Source organism: Plecotus auritus (assembly GCF_963455305.1).
Source record: "Plecotus auritus genome assembly, chromosome: 2".
Taxonomy (NCBI): Eukaryota; Metazoa; Chordata; class Mammalia; order Chiroptera; family Vespertilionidae; genus Plecotus; species Plecotus auritus.
The window spans coordinates 47,947,891-47,961,982 of record NC_137771.1 but is presented as its reverse complement, the minus strand read 5'-3'; the positions used below and the strand labels follow the sequence as shown (position 1 = coordinate 47,961,982).

Sequence of the window (14,092 nt, the reverse complement as noted above, 5' to 3'; positions counted from 1 at the left end):
CTGTTTCAATTACCTATCACTGCATAATAAACCATCCCCAAACTTAATGGCTTAAAACAACAATCACTTATTGGCAAATGATTTTGCAGTTTAGGCAGCACTCAGAGGGGACAGCCTGTTTCTGCTCTGATGGAGGTGAGCAGGGCTGCTCAGGGCTTGAAGATCCACTTCTAAGATGGCTCTGTTACAGAGCTCACAAGATAGTGCCGGCATCCGTTGGGAGCTCAGCCAAGAGCCTTGGTTCTTCTCCACATGGTTGCTTGGACTTCCTCACAGCATGGTGGCTGGGTTCCAGAAGGAAAAAAGCTGAAACTGCTAGGCTTCTTTTTTCATTGTTTTTGCAAAATGTGTTTCTTGGGACAGTTCCCCACTCATCTCCTGCTGCTGAAAGAGCCTCCTTCTGTAAGCCTTGCTTGTCCTCCTATCAGCTGCCAGAGCACAGGGGAACAGCCAACACAAAACCAGCATTTGTGCGTGGCTACGGAGGGCGGTGATTTTATAGCATCCTGGGCGCTTCATATCCACGAAGCAGGAATTGGGGCTCTGCAACCAGGCGCTTCTTCTTGTGTTTCCTCTTCTCCTCCTCTGGAGGGGGATGAAGGAGAGCTTAGTAAGAGGCATGTTGTTGTAGGGAGGTCGTCACTCCCCGAAAGGTGAAACTGCTAGACTTCTTAAAGCCTTGGCTCAAGTCCCCAGATGCCTTGGCTCAAGTCCCCAGAAGTACTTCCTGCACATTCTATTGATGAACTCAGACACAGGCTCCGCTGTTCAAGCGAGAAGTCATAGGCTTCCCCTCTTGGAAGGGTGAGTGACATATACATACAAGGAGGGCAGAATAATTTGAAATCACCTTCAGGGACTAGCTAGCACAGGCCCCCACCAGCCAAAGAAGAACCCCAACCAACAATATGCGGGGTTTGACCCAGAGTCTCATAGAGAGCAGAAGCATTGCGCTGAATGAACACTCCTCACAGAAACTGGGGTTCTGCAAAAGGCCCAGTAAATGGGAAGATAGGCATAAAAAAGGGACAATCATTCAAAGGCAAAAATCGTATTGCAAATTAAAAACATAGAAACCTTTTTTGAGCACCTACGGTGCTGAAACTACACCTCGGTGCCTCTCTCTCACTGAGTGAAGCGAAAAGAATCCCAGGCTTGGTAACAAAATCCTGGATTGAGCCTAGTTTCCTTGCCATTTTAAAGTCCTCACACAAAGTCACTTAATTAGCTGAGCTTCACTTTCCTCATCTGTAACTTGGGGATAATAATATTTGCCTTCTTGTTCTCAACAGGGCATTGCCTCTTACCCTGGAAGGCGCAGGGAGATTCCAATGAAAGCACGTGTGAAAGTGCTCAGTTGACAATCCAATATTCTACTTTGCAAATGTTTTATTAATAAATGATGCACTGACTCTTAAAACCTCAGAACTTTAAAGGGAACAAAACCCCTGGACCTCATTTTCTGCCACACCTGTGCCTGAAGCCAGCTGGTGGGGACGATGGGGGTGGGTTGAATCCCTCTCCTGCAATGCAGATTTGTCAGGGCAGGTGGCAAGTGCAAAGATGGAGTGTGAAGGGAAGATGAAAAGAAGAGGTAGAAAGTCCAGTATGGCGTTTGTGTGCCTACTGCATGCATTATAATGTTATTATAATGTGCCTCATTATAGTACTAATTCAGGCCTTCAAAAATGTTGATTCATTTTTAAATTGACCTAAAAATATAAAAAAATATTATTGAGAGAGACAGTATGACATAGCTTTTAAAAGCACAAACCCTGGTGCCACACTGTTCCTGACTAAAGTTTACTGGCATGGTGTCATTAGAGAGTTGTATTAACATCTCTGTGCAGAATTTCTCATCTGTAAATGGGAATAATAAGCGCCCACTTCCAAAGACTGTTGTGAAAACTTAATGAGTTGTGTGTAAACACTCAGAACAGCACCTGGCCATGAATAAGTGTGAGCTAGGGTTTTTTATAATACCTGATGCTGTGTACTGGGTTAAGAACTTTACAGATATGGTTTAATTTTTAAATATTATTTCTTGATTTTAGAGAGAAAGATAAAGGGAGGAAGGGAAGGAAGGAGGGAGGAGAGAGAGAGAGAGATGGATTTGTTGTTCCACTTACGCAGTCATTGGTTGATTCTCATATGTGCCCTGAGGATCAAACCTGAAAGCTTGGTGTATTGGGACAACACTCTAACCAACTGAGATACCCAGCCAGGGCTCAGACATGACTTATTTATTTACAGCAACCTATGAGCATCAACTAAGTACCTACTGTGTGTCAGGTATTGACTCTTGGGGTCCATGAGGAATGAATCAGATACAGATTCCTCCTGTTCTATGGAGCCCACATTCCTCTAGGGGGCGGGGGCGGAGGAGACAGTGAACAATAGGTAACGTAAGCAGGCTGTGAAGTTTGGCAGAAGATATAAGTGCTATGAATAAAAGGAAAAGTAGAACAGGGTGTGGGAACTAGGAATGCTGGTGGGCAGGACCTAGGCCAGTTGAAGTTTTAAATAGGGTGGTCATGTTCAACCTGGTTGAGAGGGAAAATTTGAGCAAAGTCTTGAAGGACGAGAAATAAAACAGCAATCAGCTCTTCAGGGAAGAGCATTTCAGGCAGAAGGACCCCTTGCATATAAAGGCCCCACCTTGGGAGCTTGAGAGCGAGCCTGGTAGGGTTAAAAACAGCAGGGGGACAGGAGTGGGTGGGATAGAGGGGGTGAGGAGGTCTGCTGCAGAAGAGGTTGGGTGTTGCCGTGGTGAGGGATTAAGGAGGGCTTGGTAGGCTACTGCTAGGCTGTAACTTCCCTCTGGGTGAAACGGGAGCCAACGGTAAATGATGGGAGCCATTACTGATCCGTTTACTAATGGATAAACTGGGGCTGAGAGAGGCTAAGTAACTACACAAAGTTATACAAAGAGTAAATGAACAATTAGGGTTATTATCCTACAGATTCTTATCCTTTTTATGGGGCAGAGAGGGATGATGCAAACAAGGGCGGGGAAAGTCAGCCTTGAGGAAATGTGGCCTGCAGATCCTTCTTTGTAACATGAAGGCATTGAATCCATGCTCTCAAAGGTCTAGACACGATGATTTCTCATTCACTGGCCTCCAGAGGACAGATGGAAGATATATGAGACGGCCATTGCTCTTGCTTGGCCAATGGACTTTGACCTTGTGCTCCCACAAAACCTTACACATAGCTCTGTCATAGCTCTTTTCATATTGTATTGAAAATATGTGCTTAAAAATCTGTCTTTCCTTCACAGACTAAGGCTCCCCATTCTTGCATCTGACACTCAGCTTAAATCACAGGATTCCCTGCAGTCAGCAGTGGATTTGGCAAAAAGGAGGTTCTCAACAAATATATATGTGCTCTGTCTTCAATTTAAATCAGAACAAAGAGACTTTATTGCAGGGAAGCGGTGATCATGAGTTAGTCTGAGCATGACAACAGTAGAAAGTCAGTCACTAATGTTCTGGGCTAGAAGGGCAAAAGGAGGAGTTACAATAATCCAGGGGATGGGGTCACAAGACAGAAGCTGGAATCAAGGTGATACCTAGGAGAAGAAACGTCTCTGCCCCAAAATGTTTTCTGACCTGGAACTTAATGTGCAGCCTAACATGGCCCAGGCATCCCCCTCGAAGGAACCTTCTCAGAATCTGCCTCCCCTGACTGTCTTATACTATCTGGAGCTTAGGAGCAGTGGAGAAGACTGATTAAAGGCTCAGACTTGATCACTTCTGGGCAAGTTACTGGCCTCTGTGTGACTTAGTTTTCTCCCCTGTAAAATTGGGAAATTAATATCTGTCTCAGAGGGATAGTTTAAAGATGAAAAGTGAGATTACATTTATAAAATTACACACACACACTTTTTTTTTTATATAAATGGTATGACAGGCTGCATATTGTGCATATTTTTCATTAACAACAAATCTGGAAATATTTCCAAAGCTGAGTACAGTGATATTATATGATGCCTCCATTAATCTGAACACAATTCTATATTTCTGTTATAGGAGATAAGATTATATTAGTTGCTGTTTTTTTTCAGAGGGGGGGTGATGGAGGATTTTTTAACATTAGATTGAACTAGTATAGTGTCATCTAAAATCTCAGAGTGTTTTTCATAATACTTGTTATAAGCCATGTTCCTCCTATTCTATACTTCTGCAACTGAATTTTTTAATCCTAAATGTAAGACTTGGCATTCATTTCCATGAAGTTACATTTTGTTGTTTTGACTTAGACTCAAGGTCTTTTGAAATTTTCAGTCTTTTATCAAGACAGCGATCCCTCCCAGCTGTGAACATAGTCACTATGATTTTATTTCCATGTCACTGAAGCATCCAAGGCCAAGAACAGAGGCCTGTATATCATGAAACAAACGTGACCTTGCTCCAGATACATAGATCTGCTTCCCTTGCACTGTCTTTGGCAGGAACGTTGTTCTGGGACTACATGTTCTACTGGGTCCTGACCCTTTGCTTTCCCCCCTCCTTTATCTCCTTGTTTACACCAAAATCAAGAGACGGTCAAGAATGGTGAAGGAGAGAATATACCAGTTTACTTTACTACTCCTCATAGGTTTGCTGACAAAAACAAAATTCAACATAGGAGGAGTTTGAAACAATGAATATAAAATACGGGGGGGAGGGGGCGGGTGGTTGGGGGGATGTGCACTGAAGATTACAATTAGAAATTAAATATAGATCAGAAACTCATTTGATGAATTCATTACTTATTAATCATATCCCCAGTCAGGAGAAGGTGAAAGACAGGGGATACCCACTCTCCTTGTAAATAATCAACAAGCAGTCTGGCCGGTGTGACTCAGTGGTTGAGCATCAACCTATGAACCAGGAGGATACACTTTGATTCCCGGTCAGGACACCTGTCCAGGTTGTGGGCTCGATTCCCAGTGGGAAAGAGGCATACTTCTTGTGCATGCCGCTTTTTCAGAGCCTCTAGTTGGGAGTATGTGAATTCATCAATGGAGTTCACAGATGTCAAGCTCTGTCTCCCTCCAGGCACATGGCAGGTTGCAGCATCCCCACTTTTCATGGCCTTCCCCAGAAGCAGTCACTGTTAACTGTTTGATATATACCTTTCCAGATCTTTCTTCTACATCAATATAAATATGGGTAAAACATATCACAAGAAAATATTTTGAAATATTAAGCAAATGCCTCCCTTGCTACAATTCTCTGATTCATTCAGCTTGGCTCTTTTGTGCTCATTGCCACAGTGAGAGAAGGAAGAGAAAAAACAAATATAGAGGGTTGTGAGAGTCTTCTCCTGGCTTTGGTTTTCACAAGTCTAGAACCTTTGGAATGAGAATGAATCCTGGTATATACAAAGCCTTTGAAGAAACATAATAAATACGAAAAGTAGATGATTTGAGGACAGAGGGATTGCCCAGTTTTCATTTTCCCTACCCTTGGACACTACCATGGGAGGTGGGGAGCAGAGAGACTGAGAGAAAGTGGTGAGGATATAGATTTTAGAAGGTCCTGGAGTGAGGGGCTCGGAGGCCTGTCTCTGAACTAGCATCCTGGGAAGTTGCCCACAGACAGTCTCTCAGACATTCCAGTGCATTGGTGGGAAACAAGACCAGCAAAACGAATCCTGGGATTGAAGAAGAAGCAGGGAGAACCTCTGGGTTAACAGGAAGGGAAGACCCAGAATCAGACAAGATCATATGAAAATAGCAATACTTCACAAAGGGATCCACAGATTAAACACAATCCCTATCAAAATCCCACCTGTCTTTTTTGCAGAAATTGACAAGGAGACACTGATTCTAAAATTCTAGGAATGCAAGGGACCCAGAAGAGCCAAAACATTCTTATTTTTCATCGTCAAAAAGGATATTTTTTCCACTGTTTTTGTTTATTTGTTTGTTTGTTTGTTTTTAGAAAGAGTGGAGGGAAGACAGAAGGAGAAGAGAGGAGAGAGAGAAACTTTGATGTGAGAGAGACACATCGATTGGTTGCCGTTTGCACGTGCCCCAATGGGCCAGGGATCAAGCCTGCAATCAAGGTATAGGCCGTTGACCGGGAATCAAAACCCTGACCCTTCCGTCCATTGAGCAACAGGCCAGAGAAAGCCAAGACATTATTGAAAGAGAAGAATAAGGTTGAAGAATACACATTTTCTATTTCAAAATGTATAGCAAAGCTACTGGCATAAGACTAGACATATAGATCAATGAGATAGATTTAAAACCATATATCTATGGTTAGTTGATTTTCAACAAAGGTACCAAGACAATTCCAACACATGGTGCTGGGAAGACTACATTGCCACATGCAAAAGAATTGTTGGACCCCCACCCGAGCTATCTCACACCATTTATAAAAATTAACTCAAAATAGACCAAAGCCTTAAATGTGAGAACTATAACATTCTTAGAAGAAAATATAGGGACAAATCTGTGCAACCATGACTTAGGTAATTGTTTCTTAGATATGACACCAAAAACACAAACAATAAATAAAAAATAGGTAAATTGGACTTCATCACAATTGAAACTTTTGTGCTTCCAAGAACACTATCAAAAAAGTGAAAAACAACCCACATAATGGGAGAAAATATTGAAAATCTTATATCTGATAAGAATATATATAAAGAACTCTTCTCTTTTTTTTGTGGCACCTCAGAGGCAGTTGGCTGCTTCAGGATGAAGCTGAACATCTCTTTCCTAACCACTGGCTGCCAGAAACTCTTTGAAGTGGTCAATGAATACGAACTTAGTACCTTTTATGAGAAGCGTGGGGCCATAAAGTTGCTGCTGATGCTCTCTGGGAGAAGAATGGAAGCATGTGTGGTTCGAATTAGTGGTGGGAATGACAAATGAGGTTTCCTCATGAAGCAGGGTGTCTTGACCCATGGCCATATCCATCTGCTACTGAGTAAGGGGCAATCCTATTATAGACCAAGGAGGGCTGGAGAAAGAAAGTACAAATCTGTTCGAGGTTTGCATTGTGGATGCCAATCTCAGTGTTCTCACCTTGGTCATAGTAAAAAAAAAAAAAAAAAAAAAAGTGGGGGGAGGTATTCCTGGTCTCACTGATACTACTATGCCTTTTTGCCTTTTTGCCTTGGGCCCAAAGAGCTAGCAGAATTTGCAAACTTTTCAGTCTCTCTAAAGAAGAGGATGTCTGCCAATATGTTTTGAGAAAGCCCCTAAACAAAGAAGGTAAGAAACCTAGGATGGAAGCACACAAGATTCAGCGTCTTGTTACTCCATGTGTCGTGCAACCGAAATGCCAGCATATTACGCTGAAGAAAGAAACTACTAAGAAAAACAAGGAAAATGCCACAAAATATGCTAAACTTTTAGCTAAGAGAATGAATAAGGCCAAAGAAAAATGCCAGGAACAAATTGCCAAGAGACATAAGCTGCCCTCTCTGAGAGCTTCTACCTCTAAGTATGAGTCCCGTCAAAACTGAGATTTTCTAAGAGTAACAAATAAAAAAAACAAACAGCAAATCTCAAAAAAAAATTAAGAATTATTACAAGTCAATGCTGAAAACAAATAACCCAGTTACAAAATAGGTAAAGGATTTAAATAGGCATTTCTCCAAAGAAGACATACAAATGGCCAATAATGAAATACAAAAATATGTTCAATATCATTAGGGAAATGTATATCAAAATGAGATGCCACTTCACACACAGAAAGATGGCTAGACTCAAAAGGACACAAAAGCAAGTATTGTGAAGGATATAAAGAAATTGAAACCCACATTCATTGCTTGTAGGTATGGAAAATGGTGCAGTCACTTTGGGAAACAGTTTGGATGTTCCTAAAAAAGTTAAACAGCTGCCATATGACCTAGTCATTTGACTTTTATATAAAGAATGAAAAACATATGTCCACATAAAAGTGTGAACACAAATGTTCATAGCAGCATTATTCATGATAGCCAAAAAAGTGGAAATAACCCATGTTCAATAATGAATGGACAAAATGTGGTACATCCATACAACAGAATATTATTTGGCCATAAAAAGAAGAAAGTACTGATCCATGCTAAAACATGGATACACCTAAAAATATTGTGCTGGAGAAACCAAGATGGCAGCATAGGTAAACACCTAAACTGCTGCCTCGCACAACAATATCAAAACTACAACTAAAAGACAAAACGGACACCATCTAGAACCACAAGAAAGCTGGCTGAGTGGAAATTCTACAACTAGAAGAAAATAGGAAAGCACATTGAGACTCAGAGGAGCTACAAAAAGCTAAGGTACGGAGGCCTGCATGCTGAGAGGAAGGGTGGCTGTGTGCATGGGCAGCTGAGTGCACGGCTGGCTTTCTAAAGCGAGAGGGAGAAAGAAACTCCCAACTGCACTGAGCTCCAGTCCTGGGCGAGACGCTGGGAAACCAGACTCATTTGAGGGGAATCTGGACTGCCCCATCCAAGCTGAGCACAGAGGTTTTTGCAATTTTGCAAGTCTTGTCTCATAGGAGTGTCTCCAGCACAGAAGTGTTCCCAGCATAGACACAGCTGATCCTCACAGCCAATTGGCCTGGAGGTCAATTCCTCCCAGTGATATCAACAACAATCAAGGCTTAACTACAACAAGACTGAGCACACAGCCCACAAAGGGGTGCACCAAGAGTGTCCACCTCAGGTAACTGGGGAGGCTGAGCCACTGTGCCCTAGAGGACTCCTACCACACAAAGCTACTCTACCAACTCAGGGAAGCAGTGAAAATGCGGAGACAAAGAAACAGATCACAAATGAAAGAAATGGAGAAAAACAAATGACGGATATAGAGTTCAAAACCATGGTTATAAAGTTTTTCAAGTATTTCCTAGAAAAGGCCGATAAATTTAACGAGACCCTCGAAGATATGAAAAAGGACCAACTAGAAATTAAACATACACTGACTGAAATAAAAAATACTATACAGAGACCTAACAGCAGACTAGAGGACCACAAGAATCAAGTCAAAGAGTTGAAATACAAAGAAGCAAAAAACACTCAACCAGAAAAGAAAAAAGAAAAAAGAATCCAAAAATTGGAAGATAGTGTAAGGAGCATCTGGGACAACCTCAAGTGTACCAACATTCGAATTATGGGGGTGCCAGAAGAAGAGAGAGAGCAAGATACTGAAAACCTATTTGAAGAAATAATGACCGAAAACTTCCCCCACCTGGTGAAAGAAATAGACTTACAAGTCCAGGAAGCCCACAGAACCCCAAACAAAAGGAATCCAAAGAGGACCACACCAAGACACATCATAATTAAAATGCCAAGAGCAAAAGACAAAGAGAGAATATTAAAAGCAGCAAGAGAAAAACAGTTAATTACCTACAAGGGAGCACCCATACGATTGTCAGCTGATTTCTCAACAGAAACTATGCAGGCCAGATGGGAGTGGCAAGAAATATTCAAAGTGATGAATAGTAAGAACCTACAACCAAGATTACTCTACCCAGCAAAGCTATCATTCAGAATTGAAGGTCTGATAAAGAGCTTCACAGATAAGAAAAAGCTAAAGGAGTTCATCACTGCCAAACCAGTATTATATGAAATGCTGAAAGGTATTCTTTAAGAAGAGGAAGAAGAAAAAGGTAAAGATAAAAAGTATGAACTAATACATGTCTATCAACAAGTGAATCTAAAAATTAAGTGAATTAAAAATCTGATGAACAGAATAAACTGGTGAATATAAGAGAATCAGGGGCATAGAAAGGGAGTGGACTGACAATTCTCGGGGGGGAAAGGGGTGTGGGAGGTGCGAGAAGAGACTGTACACCTATGGATGAGGACAGTGGAGCTCTGGGGCCACTGGAGGCCTGGGAGGAAGGTTATGGGGGGAGGTAAGGGCAGAGGGTGGGGTGGGAACCGGGTGGAGGGGAGCTTTGGGGGGGAAAAAGAGGAACAATTGTAATAATCTGAACAATAAAGATTTATTAAATTAAAAAAATAAAAATAAAAACATGGCACTAATGGATTCAAAAAATAAAAAATAAAAATATTGTGCTAAGTGAAAAAGCCAGTCACAAAAAGCCACTTGTATGATTTGATTTATAAAAGAAATTTCTATACTGAAAATATCTAGAATAGACAAATCTATAGACAGGAAGTAAATTAGTTGTTGTCAGGGGCTGGGGAGAAAAAGGAAATAAGAGATCTATAAATAGTCAATACTTGTTTAAATTTTTTATAAATTTCCCCAATGTAATATTTACAAATTTTCCCATTTACAGAAAAGCTAAAGGAATACTGCCTCTGGTGCCCTTCTCCCAGAGTCGCAACTATAAACATTTTTTTTTTTTTTTGCCACATTTGTTTGATAATTTAAGGTCAGCTTGGCTGGATATAAAATCCTTGATTCAGAATTTCCTTCCATGATGAAAACGTTGCTTCTTTGTTGTTTCTATTCATATATCGAATTGCTTGGTCTTTTTGCCGGAAGGTTTAGAGGAGTTTTCTTGGACATAGTAGAATGTCCTAAAATTGACTTTACTGAGTCAATTTCATAATTCCACTGTGTATTCTTTCAATATGTAGATTCAGAATTTATTTGTTTTTGTACATTTTTATTGGATTGTAGCTTTTAATCTTGGTTTTGATGTATTGTTTTGTTTTTCTTCTTTAGAGAATTCAGTTATAAGTGTGTTAGATCTTCTTTGTTTTCTACAGCTATATTTTCTTTCTAAGCTTTTTGCTTTTTCCTATTTTGTTTTAGTCTCTTGGAAATTTTCATTTCACTTTTCCATATTTATTTTGTATATTTTTAAAAACTTTTACTTTTTTGTGCATCTTTTAATTTAGTCCTAATTTTGAGATCATTGTCTTTTCCTTCACTTTCTTTTCTGTAGTCAATCAATTCTTATTTTATGTATTTTTGTTTTGTGCCCACTTCTCTTCTGAATTTGTGAATTTATGATTTGTGATGCTTTTTCATATCTGTTATTGCTTGTCTAACAACATTTGTTCATGCTGGAATGTTATGCTACAGTATCTTCTGCTTTAAAATTGGGTCTTGATTGTTTTCTTCAGCTGAAGAATTTTGATTCTCAATTTATTTTCTTTTTAGAGTAACTTTGTGTGGATGTTGACTTACTTTTTCTGTTTATTTCCAAGACTTGGATTTTCCTGGACCAGGTGTTTCTACAGATGTGGTTCAAGAATTTGGGTGGCTTACTATTTTCTTAGTTCAAGACTGCTCTCTTCATTTGGTACAGTGAAATGCAATTTTTTTCTTATGAATAGCATCTTTAATGGGTGATAAGGGCTAGGGAGAGTTTAGTATGTCTTAGATTTCATGAAAGTAATTCCTGCAGGAATCTTAATGTCCACCAACTTCTTTATTTTTTCCTCTTCATCATCAAGTCTCCAAAATATGTCCCTCCTACCAAGTTCCCTCATTCACTTACAAAAGCTGAGTGCTCTCAATACTTACACATTTAAACTCATGTATTTTCAAGCCCCCTTTTTCCAATTCCCCATTAGCGAGTGCTCTAATCCAGTATGACTGTTCTCAGTATTTCTCTATTTAGTGTGGACTCTCTGGGACACCATTGCACTTTGCTTTTGCCAAAAAGTTCCTTCTTAACTCTCCACTTCCACATGGGTATAATAGCTGGTGCTACTGATTTCAGGTGTTTACTACCCCACTCAAATGAAATGGGAGTTTGCAGTATTCTATTTTCTTATATGGTAGATATAATTGTGTTGTGTGGTGAATTCATTGTGATTTTATTTGTTGCCCTTGATCTATATGGTTATTGGAAGATGTGTAGAAAAATTCAGTTTAGGTATCTGTCATTATCTTCAAAGTGTCCTCACTCTATAGCCTCAGTTGATAAATGCTGATACATAAATTGTTAGATAAGATTCTCATATGAGCACTAGATAATTGGGCTGTTTTATTGGCTGCATATGAAAGAAACACAGCAAAGATTTTTATACAGAAAAAATATAGAAGATGATTCATTCAGGTCTCCAAGCAATTTTAGCCTGCAGCCCATTCTCCCTGACCTTATTGCACTAATAGAATTCCTCATTGTGGTAGGTGCCTATGATCAATGTGTCCAGGGTAGAATATCGTGATGGTCAATATGTCCAGGGCAGTCTGAGATGGTCAGTGCACCCAGGATGATTGATGCATGTGACATTGTGAGTGGATCTAGAGTGTTCCCTTGTATGTGAAAGACCATCACTGTGAGGAGAGTGAGTGGCTGGTCTCCTCCCTGACTGATCCGAATATGGGCCATTCATTTTTCTTTCCCCGATTCTTCCTTATCAGGAAATATTACCTTTTCCCAGATGCATGGCCCTAGACCGGGGAAGTGCAAGTTGTCAACTCCTGATTGAATATGAGATCTAGTCTTTCATGAAGGCCTTCTAGGCTTGTTAAAGAAACTGACCTAGGATCCTGGCTAGGAGGAAAGCTGGCCGCAGGAGAGTCTCAGTACTGCTCATGTTCTAATCACCTGCAAGAAGCAGGACTCTCCACCCTCATTCCTGTAAGTTCCGCCCAAGGTCAAAGGTGCCTTGATTTCAGAGCCCTTAATTGTGGTCCCTCTACGTCTTTGGGTAGCGAGAGTCAGAATGAGGCAGAACAGCTGACTAATCATAAGTAAGTATTGGAGTTGAAGTCTTCATTCTACCACGTACTGGGTAAACTAATAACTTAATTTCACTGAGCCTGAGGTTCATCATCTGTAGGTGTTTTGCAATGCTGGCCTATTGCCTGGCACTAGGGTAAACCCTCAATAAATTATAACTGTTATCTTCTATTACACATGCACATGTGTATATATACACAAATATAATTCTATTTGCACATTCATATACATATATACAGGGGGTGGCAAAAGTAGATTTTTAGTTTTATGTACACAAAAGTTTATTCTTATATTATTTATTAGTTATTGTATTTTCTATACCAGTGGTCGGCAAACTGCAGCTCACAAGCCACGGTTTGCCGCTCTGTTGACTAATGAGTTTGCCGACCACTGCGTAAGGCATTACCCTTACCCAGAAGTTTTGACTTCAGGTTAAAGACATTACTACATTATTAAAATGTTTTTTAAGTGTTTTCCCTAAGGCAGTGGTCGGCAAACTCATTAGTCAACAGAGGGGCAAACTGCGGCTCGCGAGCCGCATGTGGCTTGCGAGTCGCAGTTTGCCGACCACTGTCTATACAAATAACTGTAAACCTATGTTTGCCCATCCCTGTATACAAACATCTACACTAATAAAAGAGAAACATGCAAATTAACTGTACCTCCACTATGCCCACAAGCCACGCCCACCAGCCAATCAGGAGCGAGTATACAAATTAACCCATCGGGGCGGGGAGGCCGGTAGGGCAGCACCAGACGCCAGCCACCCACAAGGTACCAGTCTATCGGCTGGGGAGGCAGGGTTGACAGCACCAGACGCCATCTGCAGGGTCAGGTCCATTGCAGGCCCCAGGAGGGGCAGTAGGCCACCTAGCCACAGATGCGGGCCGGAAACATCACCACCCCAGGGAGGCGCAGCCAGGCCACTCCCGTGGGGGGCCGTGAACATGACTGTGGGGCTGCCTGAGGGGAGGCTCCAGGGCGAGTGCCACAGCTTTGGCAAAGTGGCTGGCCAGGAGGCAGGTGTTCCAAGGGGCGCCAAACAGCGCCTCACCATTCCTCTATGAGGACACCCCACACAGGCGCTGCCTTCGCCAGCAGGCTCTGGGCGACATCTGCAAATGCTACTGCAACATCTAACATTCTGGGCAAATAACTGACCCTGTGCCCCGCTGGGTACCAGGCTTGCTAGGAGTGTGCTGTCACCAATGCCATAGATCAAAGGCAAAAACCTGGCGAGGCGGGGTGCACCAGAGGGGGCTCCGGCTGGGGCAGGAGACCGGCACCTCGCCTGCAGAGAGAGAGGTTCTGCAGTGGCCCCAAGATGCGGATGGGCCCGGCCAGGGATCAAGGGGCATGGAAAGACGTCCGGGGGGAGGGGCAAGGACCCACAGCCCTGAGCGGGGGTTGAGGGGAGGCGCCACCTCAGTGGAGGGGTGCCGCACTGCAGGGTACCAGACTGATGTGATTCAGAGAAGCTC

General features: G+C 41.8%; 1 pseudogene across 1 annotated transcript; it reads left to right on the top strand.

Moving 5' to 3' along the window:
• Positions 1–6,694: 6,694 nt before the first annotated feature.
• Positions 6,695–7,467, top strand: LOC308241059 (small ribosomal subunit protein eS6-like; annotated as a pseudogene). Its single transcript has one exon. The product of its transcript is annotated as a small ribosomal subunit protein eS6-like (transcript).
• The last annotated feature ends 6,625 nt before the right edge of the window (positions 7,468–14,092 follow it).